This window comes from Elephas maximus, chromosome 3 (genome assembly GCF_024166365.1).
Source record: "Elephas maximus indicus isolate mEleMax1 chromosome 3, mEleMax1 primary haplotype, whole genome shotgun sequence".
Classification (NCBI taxonomy): Eukaryota; Metazoa; Chordata; class Mammalia; order Proboscidea; family Elephantidae; genus Elephas; species Elephas maximus.
Genome location: NC_064821.1, coordinates 144,239,461 through 144,262,313, shown reverse-complemented (window position 1 = coordinate 144,262,313; position 22,853 = coordinate 144,239,461).

Genomic DNA, 22,853 nt, shown 5'->3' with positions numbered 1-22,853 from the left:
CATTTTGATGCCTTTTCATGTGTGTTGTTGGCCATTTCATTTTTCCACATGCTTTTTTGTGCTGAGACGTTTTTCTTAGTAGCTTGTGAGATCCTCATTTTCATAATGTTTAACTTTGTGTTTGTTGAGTCGTTACGTTTTTCTTGGCTTTTTTCTTGAGTTATGGAATTGATATTCCTTTTTGTGATTACCTTATTATTTACCCCTATTTTTCTAAGTAAAAACCTAACTTGTATCGTTCTATATCGCCTTGTATCACTCTCCATCTGGCAGTTCAATGCCTCCTATATTTAGTCCCTCTTTTTGATTATTGTGATCGTTTATCTATTGATTTCCATGATTTCCTGTTATGTGTATTATTTTGTTTATTTATTTATTTTTTAAAATTAATCTTACTTTGTTTTTTTTTTTGTGCTTTCCCTATTTGAGTTGCGTTGATATCAGGACGTTCTGTTTTGTGACCTTGTATTGTGCTGGTACCTGATATTATTGGTCATCCGGCCAATCTCCTTTAGCATTTCTTGCAGTCTTGGTTTAGTTTTTGCAAATTCTCTAAACTTGTGTTTATCTGTAAATATCTTAATTTCTCCTTCATATTTCAGAGAGAGTTTTGCTGGATATATGATCCTTGGTTGGCAGTTTTTCTCCTTCAGTCCTCTGTATACATCGTCCCATTCCCTTCTTGCCTGCATGGTTTCTGCTGAGTAGTCTGAACTTATTCTTATTGATTCTCCCTTGAAGGAAACCTTTCTTTTCTCCCTGGCTGCTTTTAAAATTTTCTGTTTGTCTTTGGTTTTGGCAAGTTTGATGATAATATGTCTTGGTGTTTTTCTTTTTGGATCAATCTTAAATGGGGTTCGATGATCATCTTGGATAGATATCCTTTCATCTTTCATGATGTCAGGGAAGTTTTGTGTCAGGATTTCTTCAACTATTTTCTCTGTGTTTTCTGTTCCCCCTCCCTGTTCTGGGACTCCAATCACTCGCAAGTTATCCTTCTTGATAGAGTCCCACATGATTCTTAGGGTTTCTTCCTTTTTTTTAATTCTTTTATCTGATTTTTTTTCAGCTATGTTGGTGTTGTTTCCCTGGTCCTCCAGAAGTCCCAGTCTACATTCTACTTGCTCGAGTCTGCTCCTCTGACTTTCTATTGCGTTGTCAAATTCTGTAATTTTATTGTTAATCTTTTGGATTTCTATATGCTGTCTCTCTATGGATTCTTGCAACTTGTTAATTTTTCCACTATGTTCTTGAATAATCTTTTTGAGTTCTTCAACAGTTTTATCAGTGTGTTCCTTGGCTTTTTCTGCATTTATCCTAATTTCATTTGTGATATCTTTAAGCATTCTGTAAATTAGTTTTTTGTATTCTGTATCTGATAATTCCAGGATTGTATCTTCATTTGGGAAAGATTTGGATTCTTTTGTTTAGGGGGTTGGAGAAGCTGTCATGGTCTGTTTCTTTATGTGGTTTGATATGGACTGCTGTCTCTGAGCCATCACTGGGAAACTAGATTTTCCAGGTAATCAGCTAAAAAGAATGCCGTCAAATCCCTATCTGAATTCTCCCTCTGGCTCTAGGTATTCGGATGTTAATGGAGCCACCTGGGGAGGGTGGGGGAGGGATCAGAGAGCTAGGAGTGTAGCACCACAGAATATAGAGCTGATCACTGCCTTCATGCTCTGCCCCCGTCCGCCAAAAACCGGGCGGGACAGCTCCCCGGTTGGGACCCTACTCTCCCCACTCCGAGACCAGTCAATTCCTCCCGGGGACTTCTCCATCCAGTGCACGGCACCGCTCGCACGAACTGGGTGGGCGTCTCCCGCAGGAACGGGTGGGCCCACCCCCAGGGTCTATTCAGGGGAATATAATTGGACCCCGCTCTCACGACCTGCCCGCTTTCGCCAAAATCCCAACGGGACGGCTCCCCGGCTGGGACCCTGCTTTCCCTGGTCCGAGACCAGTCACTTCCTCCCAGGGACTTCTCCCTCCAGTGCACCGCTCCACACGCGCGAACTGGGTGGGCGTCCCCCCGCACGAACGTGTGGGCCCCGCCCCGGGGTCGCTTTAGGGAAATATAGCTGACCCCCCCCGCTCGCGCCCCGCCCGCTTCCCGCCAAACTCCCGGCGGGACGGCTCCCCGGCTGGGACGCTGCTCTCCCTGCTCCAAGATCAGTCACTGCCTCCTGGGTGCTTCTCCCTCCGACTGCGCCGCTACGCTGCCCGTGCCAACCAGCTAGACTCTCTCCCAGGATGGGTTCGAGGGGGTAGGGCTGGGCCCCTTGTCTGTGCCGTCTGCCCCCCTGGGCTCTGCCCCAGATCAGGCTCCGAAGGTCACCTGCCTGGTACGCTGGCTCCTAGTTCTGAAAACGGTCGCTGTCTGCCTGTATTTGTTCGTTTTCCATCTCTAAATCTGTGCTTGTTGTTCAGAGTTCGTAGATTGTTATGTATGTGACCAATTCACTTGTTTTTCCGAGTCTTTGTTGCAAGAGGGATCCACGGTAGCGTCCACTTAGTCCGCCATCTTGGCCCCGCCCACTGGTCTTTCTTTTTGAGTTAGAATTTTGTTACATTTTTCTTCAGCTCTGTCCAGGACCCCTGTGGTGATCCCTGTCAGAGCAGTCAGTGGTGGTAGCAGGGCACCGTCTCATTGTACTGGACTCAGTCAGGCAGATGCCATGGACTAATCTTTCCCTTGTGTCTTTGGTTTTCTTCATTCTCCCTTGCTCCTGATGGGGCGAGACCAGTGGAGTATCTTAGATGGCTGCTTACAAGCTTTTAAGACCCCAGATGCTACACACCCAAGTCAAATGTAGAATATTTTCTTTATGAACTATGTTATGTCAGTTGAGCTAGCTGTTCTCTGAGACCACGGTCCCCACAACCCTGAACCCAGTAATTCAGTCCCTCAGGGAGTTTGGATTTGTCTATGTAGCTTCCATGACCTTGCCTATGGACAAGTTGTGCTGGCTTCCCCAGTATTGTGTACTATCTTACCCTTCACCAAAGTTACCATTTACCTATTGTCTAGTTAGTGTTTTTCCATCTCCTCCCTCCACTCCCTCGTAACCATCAAAGATCATTTCTTTTTGTGTGTAAACCTTCTCATGAGTTTTTATATTAGTGGTCTCATACAGTATTTGTCCTTTCGTGATTGACTTATTTCACTCGGCAAGGGGGAAATTTTTAAGAATTGTTATGAAGGACGATTAGGAAATATCTAAGTAAACAAAGAGGATTTTTGTGCAACAGTCACATAAGTACATCTCAAAACGTCAATATTTACATATAATTGTGTGTTTGTGTGTGTATACTTTACTAGAGTATAAGAGGTATACTGATTTATGGGGGGTCGGTTAGTATGAGCTTCCAAAATTGAGGCTAGAAAGGTAAATAGTGGTCAAATTTCTAAGAGCTAATATGCATACTAAGGAGCTTACACTCTAACTATAAGCAATAAGGAGCTGTTGACTTTTTCTAATTAGGAAAAGCGATAAGATGAGATTTGTGTTCTAGCAAAATAACTCCAGCAAGAAGATCAGCTAGAGACCAGTGAGCAAAAAATAGGACTTGATGGAGGAGTGAACAGAGCCACAAGCCCATAGTTGGATGTGGAAGACATGGGGATGGGAGAAGTCTAGGATGATTATCAAGTTTTTGACTGGTGGGCCTGCTGGATTGTGAGGCCATTAAAGTAGTTTCTTCCTGCTGCTGTAACAAAGTACCACAAACTGGGTGGCTTAAAGCCATAGAAATGTGTTGTCTTACGGTTCTGGAGGCTAGGAGTCCAAATTCAGAGTGTTGTTAGGGCTGTACTCTCTCTAAAGGGTCTGGGGGTGCTCTCTCCTTCCCTCTTCCAGCTTCTGGTGGTCTCAGGCAGTCCTTGGCTTGTGGCTACCAAACTCCAAACTTTGCTTCTGTTTTCACAAGGCACATAAAGAACATCAAGAGGCACCAACTCTGGGGGTAGACAATGGGTTTCCTTATGAACATATTTATTTTGGTGTGTTCATGTGTACTTCCTCTGGAAATGTCTGCTCAAGTTTAGGAATGAGGTGAAAGATAACAAAGATTTGGTCATTATCAGCAGATAGGTGGTTTTTGAAGACATGGCAGTGAGGCTTAGCAAAAATGATGATTATCTGAAGTGACAGAGGCTGAAGAAATCTGACTTTAGCACTGCCACTCTTCACTGCTGTTCTGTCCCTTTCCCTAAGCAGGTAAGTTCCTACCAGTTCTACTACAATATTTCTAAATGTTTACATTTATTTATTTTAATTTTAAATTTACCATTGAAGGGAAAACCCTTGAAGTAATCAAAATGTAGGACTGTGTGCTTTCTTTTCTTCCAGCTCATACTTTTTCATGTGGTTTCTTTGTCAAGGTCATCTAGCTGATAGATAGATGCCAGAAGATGTGAAATGGCATCCTTTATTATGAGAACCAAGATTTGGCTTGAAAATGAGTATGTTAATGTGGTACGTTCAAATCATACATCCTAATATTACCAAGGGGGAAAATTCTAAGGACTAGTCTTGCTTCCTTACAAGGGGAAGTATATCAACATTTGCGTAATGAAAATTTAGATTATGTTTTAGTTACCTGGTGCTGCTATAACAAACAAACAAAAAAAACACAAATGGGTGGTTTTAAAGGGCAGAAATTTATTTTCTCACTCTTTTTTGGAGGCTAGAAGTCTGAATTCAGGGCACCTGATCTAAGGGGAGGTCTTTGTCTCTTTCAACTTCTAATTGTTATTGCGTGCTGAAGTAGATTATGACTCACAGTGACCCTATGGGACAGGGTAGAACTGCCCCATAGGGTTTCCAAGGCTGTAATCTTTATGGAAGCAGATTGCCACATTTTTCTCCTGTGAGGCAGCTGGTGGGTTCGAACTGCTGACCTTTTGGTTAGCAGCTGAGCACTTAACCACTGAGACACTGGGACTCCTTTAGCTATTAGTAGCTGCCAGCAATCGGTGGTATTCCTGGGCTTGTAGATGCATTTGCTTCCATCTTCACATGATGTCTTTCCCTCTGTGTGTCTATATCTACTCTGCTCCTTTTATAAAACATCACTCAGCAGGAATTAGGTGTAAGACCTACCCTGATCTGCATGGTCTCATTAACGTAACAAAAGAAAACTCTTATTCCCAAACAGGGTTATATTTACAGGCACCAAAAAGACAAACCAAATCCATTGCCATCAAGTTGATTCCGACTTATAGTGGCCCTATAGAACAGAGTAGAACTGCCCCTTAGGGTTTCCAAGGAGCAGCTGGTGGATTCAAACTGCCAAACTTTTGGTTAGCAGCCTTAGCTTTTAACTACTGTGCCACCAGGGTTCCTTTACAGGTACAGGGGTTAAGATTTCAACATAAATTTGGAGGTGACATGATTTAATCAGTAACAGACTGGGTGATTTCTCAAGTATGTCATAGCTCAAACATTCTCTGAGTTAGACTGTGGTGATGAACAATTTCAAAAATCTCAGTGGTTTAACATACACACAAAAGAATGTATTTCTCACACTCAGCTACATGTCCTTGGTGGGTAGGTGTTAAACACTCTGACCCACACAGTCGCTCAAACCCAGGTTAATGGAGGCTCTGCAGCCTTGTAGCTATACTGTCTGCAACATGTGGCCTTGTATCGCCAGGATAAGGGAGAGTGCTGAGGATTTTGCACAGACAGCTAAAGGCCTTGGTCTGGAAGTGGCACGTGTCGTTTCCACTCACAGCCTACCCACCTGTGAGGAGACAGGGAAGTCCCATTCTCCCATGTGCTCAGAAGAGAAAACAGGATATGGACAAGCACTTGATTCTCAACTATCTGGGGCAAGCAAAAGGAACGACAAGGTGTCTAGAACATTCTGTGCCCTTAGCATTTCTAGTAGCGAAATTGTGAAGTGGGTAAACAATGCTAGCCAACAAGACAAAGTGAAGTGAATCTGGTTTTTTTGTTTTTGTTTTTGTTTTTCTCTCTCTCCAAAGTCCTCTTAAGGGAAAAAAAATCCAAACCTTCTGAAAAAATTACAGCAAAAGTACTTAGTATGAAGAGTAAGCTACCAGTCCATATTTGGTTTGTTTTTGAGGGTTTGTCATTTAAAAGAAATAGGTAATTTCCACTGAGCATGATTTTTTGTTTACTTTCTTTATACTTAAAGACCACTTCTGAACTTGAAGGTTTTATTTAGTGCTAGAGCCAAATCACATTTCAGCAATAGCTACACTGAATAACATGGACAGCTTTGATTTCTCACATCTAAGTTGAAAAAGTTGTCACAAAACACCAGAAGATTCAAAACAGCTCTCAAAATGACTTTTGTTAAAGGCAGATTCCTGAACTATTCATCTGTGTTAAAATGAATTTTGCCTTGAATCATATGTCATGTTGCCAGCAAAGAGTTGTTTCCATGCCAACTCATTTGCAACACGAGGGAAAAAAAAAAAATCAAATCTACTAACATCTGGAAGATGTCAGTACTGATGCAAGCCACTTGCAATGAAAAACACAGGTCTGCCAAAGAGATCCTATATATGGGGGTAACATTTTATTATATAATTGTCTAACAATGCATTCCTATTCCTTTTTTGATTGTTTTCTTGATCTAAACTCTATTCCAGAAAAGGCCTGCAGAAAAAAAAAATTAATACGCTTCCTATGCAGTGTTTTTCTTATAAAGCCAGCACATTTTTCTGACTTGAGCTTTTTAACAAGCCACTTAATTTTATACATATTTTTGAAAGTGGGACAAGAAACTATTTTTTCACTTTCTACAACTTTTCCTTTCCATCTATGGTCTTGCAAAGTCTCTTTTTAAATAAAGACTCTATCAGCAAGATAAATAAGACCTAGTCTCTCAAACAATGAATTTCATGACCAGCAGTTCCAACATACTTACTTCCGTTTTTCCTGTTTTTCTTTATCTCTTTATGTTTGTGTGCACAGTGTGCATGTGTGTGTGTGCAAACATGTGCATGTATATCTATCTCTCTGTCTTTAAATAAGATGGATTCATTTATTTATTTCCAGAAGTGCCTGGTGATCTGCTTCCAAAAGTTCACAACCTTGAAAATCTTATGAAGCAGTTCTTCTCTGCACACACGGGGTCACCATGAGTCAGAATCGACTTGATAGCAACTAACAACAACAAGAATAAATAACAAGGAATGCCACAAGCTGGCCAGAGTGGCTTTCTGGAAATAGTATCCTTTGGTCAAAGAATCTAAGGACAATAAATTTCAAGATGATGCCTAATGCTGTCAGAACAGCTTCAGTCTTTCCACAGGTAACAAGGATCCATTGGCTATACTTAATTGATAGTGGGAAAGCACAGGTGTCTCATGCCCTGACTTAAAAATGTAACGTCAGGAATTGACAGAATACCAATTGAGATGTTTAAATAAATGGACATAATGCTGGAAGTGCTCACACATCTATGCCAAGAAATTTGGAAGACAGCTACCTGGCGAACCAACTGGAAGAGATCCGTATTTGTGCACATTCCCAAGAAAGGTGGTCCAATAGAATGTGGAAATTACCAAATAATACTATTCATATCAAAGGCAAGTAAAAATTTTGCCGAAGATAATTCAAAAACAGTTGCAGCAGCACATCAACAGGGAACTGCCAGAAATTCAAGCCAGATTCAGAACAGGACTTGGAAGGAGGGTTATCTTTGCTGATATCAGCTGTATCTTGTCTGAAAGCAGAGAAGACCAGAATGACGTTTACCTATGTTTTTTTGACTACCCAAAGACATTTGACTCTGTGTATCATAACAAATTATGGATAACATTGTGAAGAATGGGAATTCCAGAACACTTAATTGTGCTCACGTGGAGCGTGTACATGGACCAAGAGGCAGCTGTTCAAACAGAACAAGGGGATACTGTGTGGTTTAAAATCAGGAAAATTGTGTGTCAGGATTATATCCTTTTGCCATTCTTAATCAATCTGAGCCAATAATCAGAGAAGCTGGACTATATGAAGAAGAATGTGACATCAGGACTGGAGGAAGATTCATTAACAACCTGCGATATACAGATGATACAACCTTGCCTGAAGTGCTTACTAATGAAGATCAAAGACCACAGCCTTCAGTATAGATTACAGGTCAAAATAAAGAAAACAAAAACCCTCACAAGTGGACCAATAAGCAACATCATAATAAACAGAGAAAATAGTGAAGTCATTAAGGATTTCGTTTTACTTGTATCTACAACCAATGTCCATGAAAGCAGTAGTCAAGAAATCAAATTGCATCGGGCAAATCTGCTACAAAAGACCTCTTTAAAGTATTAAAAAGCAAAGATGTCGCTTTAAGGACTAAGGACTAAGGTGCACCTGACTCAAGCCATGGTATCTTCAATCACCTCAAATGCATGTGAAAGCTGGACAATGAATAAGGAAGACTGAAGAAGAATTGATGCCTTTGAATTGATACCTTTGAATATATCTATGGTATATTTGATATTCTTCAAATATACCATAGACTGCCAGAAGAATGAACAAAAGTCTGTCTTGGAAGTACAGCCAGAGTGCTCCTTGGAAGCGAGGATTGCAAGACTTTGCCTCAAGTACTTCGAACATGTTATTGGGAAGGACATCATGCTTGGTAGAGTGTCAGGGAAGAGGAAGATCCTCATCGAGATAAACTGACACACTGGCTACAACACCGGGCTCAAACGTAACAAGGATTGTGAGAATGGTGCAGGACCAGGCAATGTTTCATTCCGTTATATGTAGGGTCTCTATGAGTCAGAACTAACTCAACAGTACTTAACAACAACAAGTTTTTACTAAACCTAACAGATTGTAAACATGCAGGGGTCTTGTTAACAGAAATAGTTTGTATTCCTCATCCAAGCTTACTCAAGTATGAACTTAGATTCTTCTCAAAGTCCCTCTTGTCCTCTAAATATTTTGAGGAATATGTCTCATCTGTGTGCTTGAAAAACTCTAGTCAGCTATACTATCAAAACTGCTTTTCTTCTTCACTGCAGAGTTTTACCAAACTTTCCGAGAAGAGTTAATACTGCTACTACTAAAGGTATTTCAGAGCATAGAAAAGGATAGAATACTGCCAAACTCATTCTATGAAGCCACCATATCCCTGATACCAAAACCAGGTAAAGACACCACAAGAAATTATAGACCTATATCCCTCATGAACATAGATGCAAAAATCCTTAACAAAATTCTAGCCAATAGTATTCAACAACATATCAAAAAAATAATTCACCAGGACCAAGTGGGATTCATACCAGGTATGCAGGGATGGTTCAACATTAGAAAAACAATTAATGTAATCCACCACACAAATAAAACAAAAGATAAGAATCACATGATTTTATCGATTGATGCAGAAAAGGCATTTGACAAAGTACAACACCCATTCATGATAAAAACTCTCAGCAAAGTAGGAATAGAAGGAAAATTTCTCAACATAATAAAGGGCATTTGTACAAAGCCAACTGCCAACAAAACCCTAAATGGAGAGAGCCTGAAAGCATTGCCATTGAGATCAGGAACCAAACAAGAATGCCCTTTATCACCAGTCTTATTCAACATTGTGTTGGAGGTCCTAGCCAGAGCAATTAGGCTAGATAAAGAAATAAAGGGCATCAAGTCAAAGTATTTCTATTTGCAGATGACATGACATACACAGAAAACCCTAAGGAATCCTCCAGAAAACTACTGAAACTAATAGAAGAGTTCAGCAGGGTATCGGGATATAAGATAAACATACAAAAATCAGTTGGATTCCTCTACACCAACAAAAGGAACATTAAAGAGGAAATCACCAAATCAATGCCATTTACAATAGCCTCCAGGAAGATAAAATACTTAGGAATAAACTTACCAGAGATGTAAAAGACTTATACAAAGAAAACTACAGTACAGTTCTGCAAGAAACCAAAAGAGACTTACATAAGTGGAAAAACATACCCTGCTCATGGATAGGAAGACTTAAGATTATAAAAATGTCTATTCTACCAAAAGCAATCTATACATTTAATGCAATTCTGACCCAAATCCCAATGACATTCTTTAATGAGATGGAGAAACAAATCACCAACTTCATATGGAAGGGAAACTGGCCCCAGATAAATAAGGCATTACTGAAAAAGAAGAACAAAGTCGGAGGCCTTACTTTACCTGATTTTAGAAACTATTATACTGCCACAGTAGTCAAAACAGCCTGGTACTGGTACAACAACAGATACATGGACCAATGGAACAGAATTGAGAATCCAGATATAAATCCATCCACATATGAGCAGTTGATATTTGACAAAGGCCCCAAAACAGTTAAATGGAGAAAAGACAGTCTTTTTAACAAATGGTGCTGGCATAACTGGATATCCATCTGCAAAAAAATGAAACAAGACCCGTACCTCACTCCGTGCACAAAAACTAACTCAAAATGGATCAAAGACCTAAATATAAAATCTAAAATGATAAAAATCATGGAAGAATAAGTAGGGACAATGTTAGGAGCCCTAATACATGGCATAAACAGTATACAAAATATTACTAAGAATGCAGAAGAAAAACTAGATAACTGGGAATTCCTAAAAATCAAACACCTATGCTCATCCAAAGACTTCACCAAAAGAGTAAAACAACTACTTACAAACTGATCTCTAAATTCTACATGATACTGCAAAAACTCAACTACGAAAAGACAAATAACCCAATTAAAAAATGGGCAAAAGATATGATAGACACTTCACTAAAGAAGACATTCAGGTGGCTAACAGATACATGAGGAAATGTTCACCATCATTAGCCATTAGAGAAATGCAGATCAAAACTACAATGAGATTTCACCTCACTCCAACAAAGCTGGCAATAGTCCAAAAAACACAAAATAATAAATGTTGGAGAGTTTGTGGAGAGATTGGAACACTTATACACTACTGGTGGAAATGTAAAATGGTACGACCACTTTGGAAATCGATTTGGCGCTTCCTTAAAAAGCAGAAATAGAACTACCATATGATCCAGCAATCCCACTCTGTGGAATATATCCTAGAGAAATAAGAGCCTTTACATGAACAGATATATGCACACCCATGTTTATTGCAGCACTGTTTACAATAGCAAAAAGATGGAAGCAACCAAGGTGCCCATCAATGGATGAATGGATAAATAAATCATGGTATACTCACACAGTGGAATACTACGCATGGATAAAGAACAGTGAGGAATCTGTGAAACATTTCATAACATGGAGGAACCTGGAAGGTATTATGCTAAGTGAAATTAGTTGCAAAAGGACAAATATTGTATAAAACCACTATTAGAAGAACTTGAGAAATAGTTTAAACTGAGAAGAAAACATTCTTTTGTGGTTAAGAGACGGAGGAGGGAGGATAGGAGAAGGGTATTCACTAATTAGATAGTAGATAAGAACTACTTTAGGTGAAGGGAAAGAGCACACAATACAGGGGAGGTCAGCACAACTGGACTAAACCAAAAGCAAAGAAGTTTCCTGAATAAACGGAATGCTTCGAAGGCCAGTGTAGCAGGGGCAGGGGGTTGGGGACCATGGTTTCAGGGGACATCTAAGTCAATTGGCATAAGAAAATCTATTAAGAAAACATTCTGCATCCCACTTTGAAGAGCGGCGTCTGGGGTTTTAAATGCTAGCAAGCAGCCTTCTAAGATGCATCAATGAGTCTCAACCCACCTGGATCAAAGAAGAATGAAGAACACCAAGGACACAAGGTAATTATGAGCCCAGGAGACAGAAAGGGCCACATGAACCAGAGACTACATCATCCTGAGACCAGAAGAGCTAGATGGTGCCTGGCTACAACCAATGTCTGCCCTCACAGGGAACACAACAGAGAACCCCTGAGGGAGCAGGAGAGCAGTGGGGTGCAGGCCCCAAATTCTCATAAAAGGACCAGACTTAATGGTCTGATGGAAACTAGAAGGACCCCAGTGGTCATTGCCCCCAGACCTTCTGTTGGCCCAGGACAGGAACCATTCCTGAAGCCAACTCTTCAGACATGGATTGGACTGGACAGTGGGTTGGAGTGGGATGCTGGTGAGGAGTGAGCTTCTTGGATCAGGTGGACACTTGAGACTATGTTGGCATCTCCTGCCTGGAGGGGAGATGAGAGGGTAAAGTAGGTTAGAAGGTGGTGAAATGGACACAAAAAGAGAGAGTTGAGGGAGGGAGCGGGTTGTCTTATTAGGGGGAGAATAATTGGGAGTATGTAGCAAGGTGTATAAAAGTTTTTGTGTGAAAGACTGACTTGATATGTAAACTTTCACTTAAAGCACAATAAAAATTATTTTTTTTTTAAATGCCTTTCTTTTTCCCCTGCTGTGCTCACATTCACCCTATATAGCCATCATTTCTTGCCAGAAACCAGGTCTGCTAGCAAGTATGGCTGCCTCCCACCAACAGGCTAGGGCTTTGAGGTGTCAAGGCTGCCCTGGTGTCTTTTGCAAAGTGGGGAAGTATCTCCCTGTTACTGTATCCTCCACTGAAAATATACTCAGTTGTTATTTGTGACCTCTATTTTTTACAGAATATTAGTGAAACAGTTTTAAGAGTTTTTTTAAACAGCTCTCTGCTTTCTATGGGACTCATATGTGAGTCCTGTGACCTGGGTCAGTGCTAATCCAGGAGTTAAAATCTCATGTCACTATACTGTATTCTGCATCTTCCCTCCCTGCTCCTGATGCTGTGGACATGTTCTCGTACTGTATCAACCTATTCTTATCTGGCTTCTCTTCATTTTGAATGAGTTCTTTCTCAAGAAGTTCATTGGTCTCTCTGGCAAAAAGTTATCTTGCAGGCCCATCTGTAACGGATTGAATTGTGTCCCCCCAAAATATATGATAACATGGTTAGGCCATTTGTGGTTGTTCTCCATTTTGTGATTTTTCTATGAGTTATAAATCATAATCTCCACCTGTGATTAAAGAGGATTAGGGTGGGATGTAACACCCTTGCTCAGGCCACATTCCTGATCCAAGGTAAAGGGATTTTCCCTGGGGTGTGGCTTGTACCACCTTTTCTCTTTCAAGAGATAAAAGGAAAGGGAAGCAAGCAGAGAATTGGAGACCTCATACCACCAAGAAAGCAGCACCCAGAGCACAGCACGTCCTTTGGACCCAGGGTCTCTGTGCCCAAGAAGCTCCTTGACCAGGGGAGATTGAGGACAAGGACCTTCCTCCAGGGCCGACAAAGAGAGGAAGGCTTCCCCTGGACCTGATGCCCTGAATTTGGACTTCTATCCTACTTTACTGTGAGGAAATAAATTTCCCTTTGTTAAAGCTATCCACTTGTGGTATTTCTGTTATATCAGCACTAGATGACTAAGACACCATGCCATGTCAATTTGCCAGACATACGCAAGTAGGTCCAGATTAAATGCTAGGTGAGAGTCAGCTGCAAAGTGGGTAGAACATCTTTTGATTTACAAAAGCCAAAGGTCTTCTGAGTCATTTGCCAAGAGGATGCTTCCTTTGGAACACGTTGGTTCCTTCAGGCCCTCCACCCTGGGCCCCCACTATCATCGCAAATGAGTTATGGGCATGGTTCTGTATAGTTCCTTAACACGAATATGTTCTTCTTTCCCTGAACAGACACAACAGTGGCCTCTTGAGACATCTTTTATTCTTAACATATTGACCTTCCTGATCCCTTGCTCACAGCTGAATTCTAGACAGAGTTCTAACTGTTCTTTCCCTGAAATGTAAATTCATCCCTGCCTTTGGCTTTGAGGCCTAAACTTATTCCTATGTGTTTGTTGAGAAGTGAGTGAGCTAGAGAACCCTAATTCAACAATTAAAGTGACCCTATATCATGCCATTCATCCTAAAACCACATCTGAAGCTACATCTCCAGCTTGCAGCTTTCTCAATCCCTTTTTCTTCTCAGGAATCCTGGGCTAACCATGTGTGGACAGACCTCACAAACAGACATATACTACCTCCTCCCTCTCTGCCCACTGTCTGCTCCCATCTGTTATGTCTTGCTGAACTCCTAAAGCAATCTGGATGTTTCCTTCCTACTCTTTCTGAGACATTTGCCCCACTTGCTGCTAAGTTTGCTTCAATCCACTGCCTCACCCTTGTGACTGTGCCTTTTTCCAGTTTCCAGCCCCTATGTCTAGTCTGTCCCACCAGTTCAGGCAATGGAGTCCCTCAGATGCCAACCTAGGTATTCTCCTAATCTTGGGCATTAAAGCAATAGAGTACTTTGGTGAAGCCAGACCTGTATGAGAGGTCATGCATAAACCATTGGGCCACACGCAGCTGGCAAAAAGATTTTACCACATCCATACAGTGTTTTAGAAATACTTGCATCAGCCTTGAAAATTGGTAGATCTTACATAAAAACACTGATTTTGGCTTCTCTTGAGAAATCAGAGGCTCTTGCAATATTGGGCATAAATTCCCTCATGGTAAAAATCAGCTGGAACTGGGTAATATTTCTACCTAAAGGGCACACACACCCCCCCCCCCAGTGCAAAACAGTCCTTTTCACTCCTTATGACACAAAGCTAGCTTCATATCACCCTGGCACAGATGATTCTCTAATAGTAAAGGAACATTTCTCTTTACCCTTGTGTCTTAGTCATCTAGTACTGCTTTAACAGAAATACCACAAGTGGATGGCTTTAACAAAGAGAAATTTATTCTCTCATAGTTTAGTAGGTTACAAGTCCAAATTCAGGGCATCAGCTCCAGGGGAAGGATTTCTTTCTCTGTCAGCTCTGGCGGAAGGTCCTTGTCCTCAATCTTCCCCTGGTCAAGGAGCTTCTCAGGTGCAGGAACCCTGTGTCCAAAGGATGCTCTCTGCTCCTGAAGCTGCCTTCTTGGTGGTATGAGGTCCCCAACTCTCTGCTTGCCTTCCTTTCCTTTTATCTCTTGAGTGAGAAAAGGTGGTGCAGGCCACACTCCAGGGAAACTCCCTTTACCTTGGAGCAGGAAGGTGACCTGAGTAAGGGTGGTGTTACAATGCCATCCTAATCCTCTCAGCAAAAAATTACAATCACAAAATGGAGGACAACCACACAATCTGGACACATATTTTGGGGGGACATAATTCAATCCACGACACGTTGTCTCTATCAGAAGTATAAAAATGAACAAAAGATAGAGAAGTCTTGAATTTGATGAAACATGTGAAGGAGAGACTATTGTGCCTAAGTCTGGGCCTGGGTGTGTGTAAGGGAAGAACAGCCATATTTGTTTAATAATAACAAGAATGTATGTGTCAATGTTTCTTTTATACACTGCCCACATCCCTCCATGCAGCCCTGGCCTAAAAGATTGATAGGGCATCTGCAATTGAGTCTGGCTCTATAAATATTTCAAGTAAATAGCTTGCTATATGTTATGATTTAAAGACCAACAAAAGCTCACCTTATTCCTCAAGAATCTCCTGAAAACCTGGGTCATGCCTTACACCACTCTTTCACCACTAACAACACAGGTTCACTTGCCACTACTACAGTCTCACTAAAAAAATGGAAACAGAAAGCTACAACCGACAAGCAGATTTATTGACTGGGGAGAGTTTCTTGTCTTTTATTTAATAAACTCATTCAACCAATATTTTTTAAGTCCCTCTATGTGCTTGGCATGGTATCGTGCACTTGACATGATTATAATTTGCGATCATTCACAGAGGGCCTACTGTGTACTGGGGGTTCTACCAAGCCCTTTTCCAGATACTGTATTATTTATAATCCTCCAAGGTAGCCATTATTCCCATCTTATAAATAAGGAAGTTGGTACTCATGAAGCTAAATAACTGGCCCACAGTTACATCTTGTAAATAGGGGTGCCAAGACTCAAACCCAGACCTGTCTAAGTTTAAATATCATGGTCTTTCCAGAGACTAGTGAAACTGGGTTTTATTTGCTTAGATGCGCCAAGTCTCTCTATATTGCTCAAAGTTGAATATCGTACACCTTAAACTATGAGTCGGAATCTACTCGACAGCGATGGGTCTGGTTTGGTTTGGTTTGGTTTGGTTTGGTTTTGAAGAGATGGCTCAGTATGGAACTCTGCAATACTCCTGCGTAAGCTAAAGAGGCTCCTTTACAGACAAGGGGCAATAAACTCACCCTATAGGACTCAGTCTGGTTATTAAAAATGGTTTATTTTTAATTTCTAAAATGCCCTCAGCACTTGCAATACCAAAATGAAGCTTGCATTTTGTTATAACATGACTTCAAATCACATTTTCCACTTTAGGACGGCACTTAGTCTTCCACGATATTATAATCGGCATCTTACCCAAACTTTAACCTCTGCATGTTAATAAATAGCAGCAGAAACCCATATGTAGCAGCACAATGAAAAAAAGTAATAAAACTGTTCTTTACCCTTGACTCTCCTGCTCCCTTGCCCTTGTTTTCCCATTGCACGTGGTCAGAAATTAGATTGATATTGAATTTGCTTCACTTGTGTAATACTATTCATACATGCTTTTGTAATTCATTCACTTCACTCACATTTCACCTTTTGTCATTTCAATCATTTTAAATCTACTTTGGCCACTTGCACATTCAGTCTACTAAATTCCTGAGCATGAGCAGAAGATTTATTAACTTTACTACCTTCTGGGTTTCTCATTACAGTTGGAATAATCTCATCGAGGGGTTTAGATACTGACAACCCTGCCAGGCCTGAAATAAGGCCTGGGGAGTAGATGCCAGCTTCTCCTAAGGTGGACTCTCCAAAGGAGGCCCCGAAAGGGCCTGCACAGAGTCGGAAAGTGTGGCCTGCAACAGTCAATGAGAGTATCATGAAGCACTAAATGCATAAGCTCTGTAATCAGACTGACAGGTTCACAACCTGAAACGCCATTTTCTGACATAGGACCTTGGGAAAGCTAAGTTACTTAGCCTTACGTGCCTCTATGTGGCATAACTGCACATACCTGTAATAATAGCATCAATCACATATTGCGGATTAAACAAGAAAAAAACTATGTGAAGCACTGAGCTAACAGTATATATTCAATAAATTATTGTTCATGTTGTTGGTAGCTGCCAAGTTGGCCCCCGACTCATGACAACCTCATGCACCACAGAACTAAATGCTGCCTAGTCCCAAGCCATCCCAGTAATCGGTGGTAGATCAGAGTGCTGTGATCCATAAGGTTTTCCTTGGCTGATTTTTGGAAATAGATTGCCAAGTCTTTCTTCCTAATTCAATAAGTCTGTGTTATTATTTTGGTAGTGGAGCCATGAAGTCTAGAGCTAATATTGTCTTTTTTGGAATAGGCTGCTGAAACATGAAAAATACCTTTAAAAAAAACTATTCCAGCAATGTGATGAACACAAAAACAATAACAAAACTGCCTCATTTAAAGCAATGTTTTAATTATAGCTCCAGTCTAATGTCAACCATTGCGTTTAATGAACAAGCCTGGTTGCCCTTCGATATCATCTTGAAGTGTTACAGCTAAACGCTGAATCCATATTGACAAATTTCCTTTAGTGGAATAATTGATCAATCCTTCACTAATTAATTCCAGCTCTTTTTGATCTCTCTCTATTTCTGTTCTGTACAACTCGGGGATAATAAGATTCCTTTAGCCTGCTACCTGCTGTGAAAGGAGAATAATCTTTTACTCCCCCAGTTCTTAAATTTTAGAAACTCGGGGAATGAGTTTGTTACTTTGTAGGATCATCCATAGCCTATTTTCCTTTACTCTGCAGAAAGAAAAGCCTTAATTTCTCTGTCCTGGGTACAAAGGCAAAGCTGGGTGACCAAAGACATAGGTGGACCCAAAAAGTCAAGACCTGTGCAAAGTCCTAAGGAAGACATAGTTGATTTTCTGGTATCAAAAATGATAGCGAACATGGACCCAGGTAGGATTGAGCCAGGTAGTGCTTACAGTAGGAATGAAAACAGGCGACACTGAGTCTGGATCTAAATTAGCTGCAAAATTAAGCCTGGCTTAGCAAATTGAGTCAATTAACTGGTAGAATCTGGGTGGAAATTTCTAAAACCAGCTGGTTGCTCTAACAAAGATATGAAGCAAAGGAGACCGGATTATCTGGAGGAAACCCAGGACTTCTCCATCTTAAAAGACCAGAGTCTGTTACTGCAGGCCTGAGACCCTAAAGGCAGAAATGATCTCCTCATTCATTTGGAATTCCTGAGAGCTACATCTGTGGATAAAGCCACATTTGCCAGCCAGACCTGAGGACCCTCTAAGGAATCCAGTACAAAAGTGGCTGCCTCCTTAATTCCATTTATCAGGATCTTCAACAACACGTTAAAGTGATTTCTCTGAAAGAGTGATGCTTCTATATGAGGTCATGATACAAGTCATTTTAGTTTGTTCTCATTGGGAAGCTTTTCCAGCACATTTATCAACCAAAAATTGCCCATCTCTGGCCCGTTTCCAGGTTAGTTATAGCTTTCTGGAACTGTAATGACCAGAACATGTTCTTCTTCAAGGGTAACATTATACTTTCTATTTTCATTCTGATACCCTTCTTGGTGATGCCAAGAACACCCTGGCCTTTTTTTTTAGCAGCTACATACAGAATCTTCAAGGCCTGAGACTCTCTAGCCACTTAGAGGCAATTCAATCCTGCTACTATTTATTAAGCTCTTATAGGGGAAGGATACAAAAGAAGCAAAAGGCTCAATCTTGGCCCTCAGGTAGCTACAATCTTCCTGAAGCTATAAACTCATGATCACCTTAATTAACAAACCAAGACAACATGTCATTAGGTACCAGATAGTAAAAGGAAAATATTATAGAAATTCAAAAGATTCCCTGTGATTTCATTTTAAGGCAAATATATTGCTGGGGTATGGCAATGGGAATGTAATTATTCAATAAATGGGACATAATAAAATAGAGCAAATTAGATGATTATCTTGTCTATTAGTTGTGGTTCAATGGTAAGATATTTGACCAGAATCCTATTGTTATTGCACGTTCTCAAGGGATATATGCAGAGGGGATACTCAGACAAAGGCAGACTGATTAATATTAACTAGAGCTTTGGGACTCCTGGCCCTGGTGAGGGAGACTGCCTTGCATGTGAACAGGGAGAATTTTTTTACATCATTGTCCTGAGGCTTAGGCCAGAGATGACAAAGATGTGGCATATGTATTCCTCTGCCTCCTCAGTCCTGTACCTCCTAAATTAAATATCAGTGTTACAACATGTACAGCCACCACCCAACTGTCAGTGGAGGCTTGCATGCTGCTATGATGCTCAAAAGGTTTCAGTGGTGCTTTCAGACTAAGACAGACTAGGAAGAAAGGCCTGGTGATCTACTTCTGAAAATCAACCAATGAAAACTTTATGAATCACAAGGGTCCAATTCTCAACTGATCAGTGAGATGACACAGGACCAGACAGCTTTTTGTTCCACTGTGCATGGGGTCACTATGAGTTGGCACCGACTTGACAACAGCTAACAACAACAGCTACTAGATCACAGCCTTTTTTCTGCAATAAGCCCAGAAATTGCCATAGAACTTTTCTCAGTTCAGCCCTCATGGTGGCTATCATCACCAGCCAGAAACTGACATTGTAAACGGATACCTGTTTGCCAGCCGGATCTGAGAGTCAAGCATGCCTTAACTCATATTGTGGGCTTAGATACAGGGGTTGGCCATTCATCTTTCTGACTCTTAGCAATTTTGAATCAGTAATAATTATAGACAACTATGGAAGATCTTCATTTCCAGACAGAAGTACAAGGCATGAGTATAATCTCAGTCCAACGTGCCAGCTGTGACAAAAAACTCATGATACGCTCTGATTATTAGAAGGGCGTTTACATAAGTAGCCATAGATTAATGGGCACTTGAGCTTATTTCCAATTCATAATCTGCAAAATCTGAAATTACTCAGAGCTGAAGTACCTGCACCGTCACACAGAATGATTTGGTGAAGGTGTCCCCCTCTGAGAGTTTTCATTTAAGAAAGCTTTTTTTTTTTCTGTGAGGTGAAAGTAGCCCATACAAAGGGAACATGGAATTTAAACTTAAATTTGTGATACATTAATATTATCCAAAATTGCACAGTCTGTTCTTTGTATCCCAAAAGATGAAATTTAATTAAGTCCTTTGGTAAATGCCACTAAAAGGAAAAAACTCTATGGTCAGATCGCATCCTTATGCAGTCTCACTGTCAAACTGGGTAAAAAAATAAAACCCCAAACAGTATGAATGTCAGTTCTTTGGCATCCTGCCTTTTTCTGAAGTATTTTCTTTCAAGCAGTAACAAATCAAATTATTGTCTAGAATAGAATCCGAAACGTAAGAAGAGTCCTCCAATAAGAAAAAGACCAGTCACCCAATAAAAAAAAAAAAGGGGGTACAAATATAAAAAAGACAAATTTGAATAAAAGAAAACCCAAATGGCTAATAAACTTAGGAAGAGACAATCAGCGTTCAGGGAAATGTAGGCTAAAACCACAGTGAGATACCATTTTACATTGGTAATATTGTCAAATTAAAAAAAAAAAACTGATAATAGCAAATGTTGGCAAGAATACGGAGCAGCAGGAAACCTTTTACAGCATAAAACTACTGAAGAACAATTTATCTATGTCCAGCAAAGTTGAAGTTGTGCGTATCTTCTGGTGAAGAAAGTCCACTTTCAAGAAACTCTTGCACATATGCAGAAAGAGACATAGTAAAATATTTGCAGCAACTTCTACTTTTTGTAATGGCCAAAAATTAGAAGTAGGAGAAGGCATAAACAAATTGGAGCATACGATGGAATACTATACATTAATTCATTAAATGGACTAGATCCACATGTGACAACATGGAAAAAAATTTTAAACTCAAATACATTATGTTAAAGAAAAAGGAAAATTGCAGAGGAAACTTTTTTTTAATACACATGGCAATATTCCCCCCTACTAATGCACACATTTGTAAGTAGGAAAGGATCAAATTTACTGGGAAAAGAAGGAGAAAAATGAGATAAAAATGGGGCTCAAAGGGGCTTCAATGAAAATGATTTTTTATTTTAAAAGGAAAAATTGAAGCAAATATGGCAAAATATTAACATACGGAGTGTGGGTAGATGATATACATATGATTTTTCAATATTTCCTATACTTTCAATATCCAATACTACTTAAATTTTTTAGAAACCCTGGTGGTGTAGTGGTTGAGAGCTATGTCTGCTGACCGAAAGGTTGGCAGTTTGAATCCACCAGGCGCTACTTAGAAACTCTATGGGGCAGTTCTATTCTGTCCCATAGGGTCACTATGAGCCGGAATTGACTCGATGGCAACAGGTTTGGTTTTGGCTTTTTGGTTAGTATTTATTAGTATACTGGGATATAGTAATTGCAATGTAGTAATTCAATAAATGGGACTAATAAAATAGAATCAACTAGGTAATTGTCTCTTCTATTAGTTGGGGTTCAGTGGTAGGCTCTTTAACCAGAACTAATTCCTTATGCTCTTTTCTAAACTTTTTGGTATTTGAAATAATTTATAATTATTTTACAGATAATTTTTTAAAAGTTTTCTTCAGGGTTTGTTTGTCGCGTTTTTTTTTTTTTGTATAGTTAATCTTTATGAAATGGAGATAAATACAGAAAATGTACCTTCTTTAAGCATCCCTCATATCAAGTAGAAATATGTGTCTGATCTTCTCATAGCTAGACAACAGTAGTTTTCTCCACTGTAGAGGATAAATTCCTTTCAGATCCAAGGACCGCTTTTTGTCTTTGTTTTAGTTTCTCCAAGCTTCTACCTCCAAAGCCACTTGTTTTTTCACTGAATCAACACTGGTAGCACTTTTTCTTATATTCCTTCAAGAGCTTCCTGTAACTCTCTGCATTTACTTTAAGCCTGTTAATTTTGGTTGAAATCAACGAAACAAAGTTCGACTACATGGGCTATAAGGAAGCCTGGATTCTGGCCTTCTATGTTATCACTCCTTGACTAGGTTACTTATTTAGCTATTCATATTCTTGGATTAGCTATATTTAAGTGCCTCAGTTTCTCCAGGTATACTATGAAAATAATGTCATTTCTAACTGTGTGGGCTGCTTTGGGTATTAAAACAATAAAAAATGAATAAATTTATTGTAAGGGCGCCACATAAGTTAATCTCCATCTTTTCATTATTCCCTGACTTCGTTCAGTCTATCCCATTGATTCATTAATTCATTTTTTCCAGTAAACAAATATCCATCCTGCACCTATAACACGCAAAAAACTGCTAAGGGTTCAGGAACTATCAAACGTGCCAGGCCATTCTTTGTCACATAGGATACAAGCTAATAGAAAATACATAAACTTTTCAGTAGGAAAGAAAGGTGTTTTACTCAAGAGGACATTTCAAACACATAGAGTAGACTCTAAGAACACATGGGGTTATCAAAGTGGGAACATTTTTAAAGCTGATAGCAAGTGTTATCCAGAGAACTAACAGGTCAAGAACAATGCTGTCTGATAAACAGAGGACAGCTTTCATTCTTAGCTCTATATCAGCGGTGTCCAGACTTAGTGATTTAATAAAGTAATAAAATTTCCCTCCCAAATTATCCATGGTGGCCAGTTTTTATTTTGCAGATAAAATCATTAAAGTAAAAAATCCTACCATAGGCAATCACCAAATGTCATTAAAAGGAAGTATATGGCAACCCTGGTGGTGTAGTGATTAAGTGCTACAGCTGCTAACCAAAGGGCCAGCAGTTCAAATCCACCAGGCGCCCTTTGGAAACTCCATGGGGCAGTTCTACTCTGTCCTATAAGGTCACTATGAGTCAGAACCAACTCAACGGCAATGGGTTTGGGTTGGTTTTTTTGGCATATGAACTATAGAAAAAAACAGACTTTTCAAGAAATGTACTATTGTC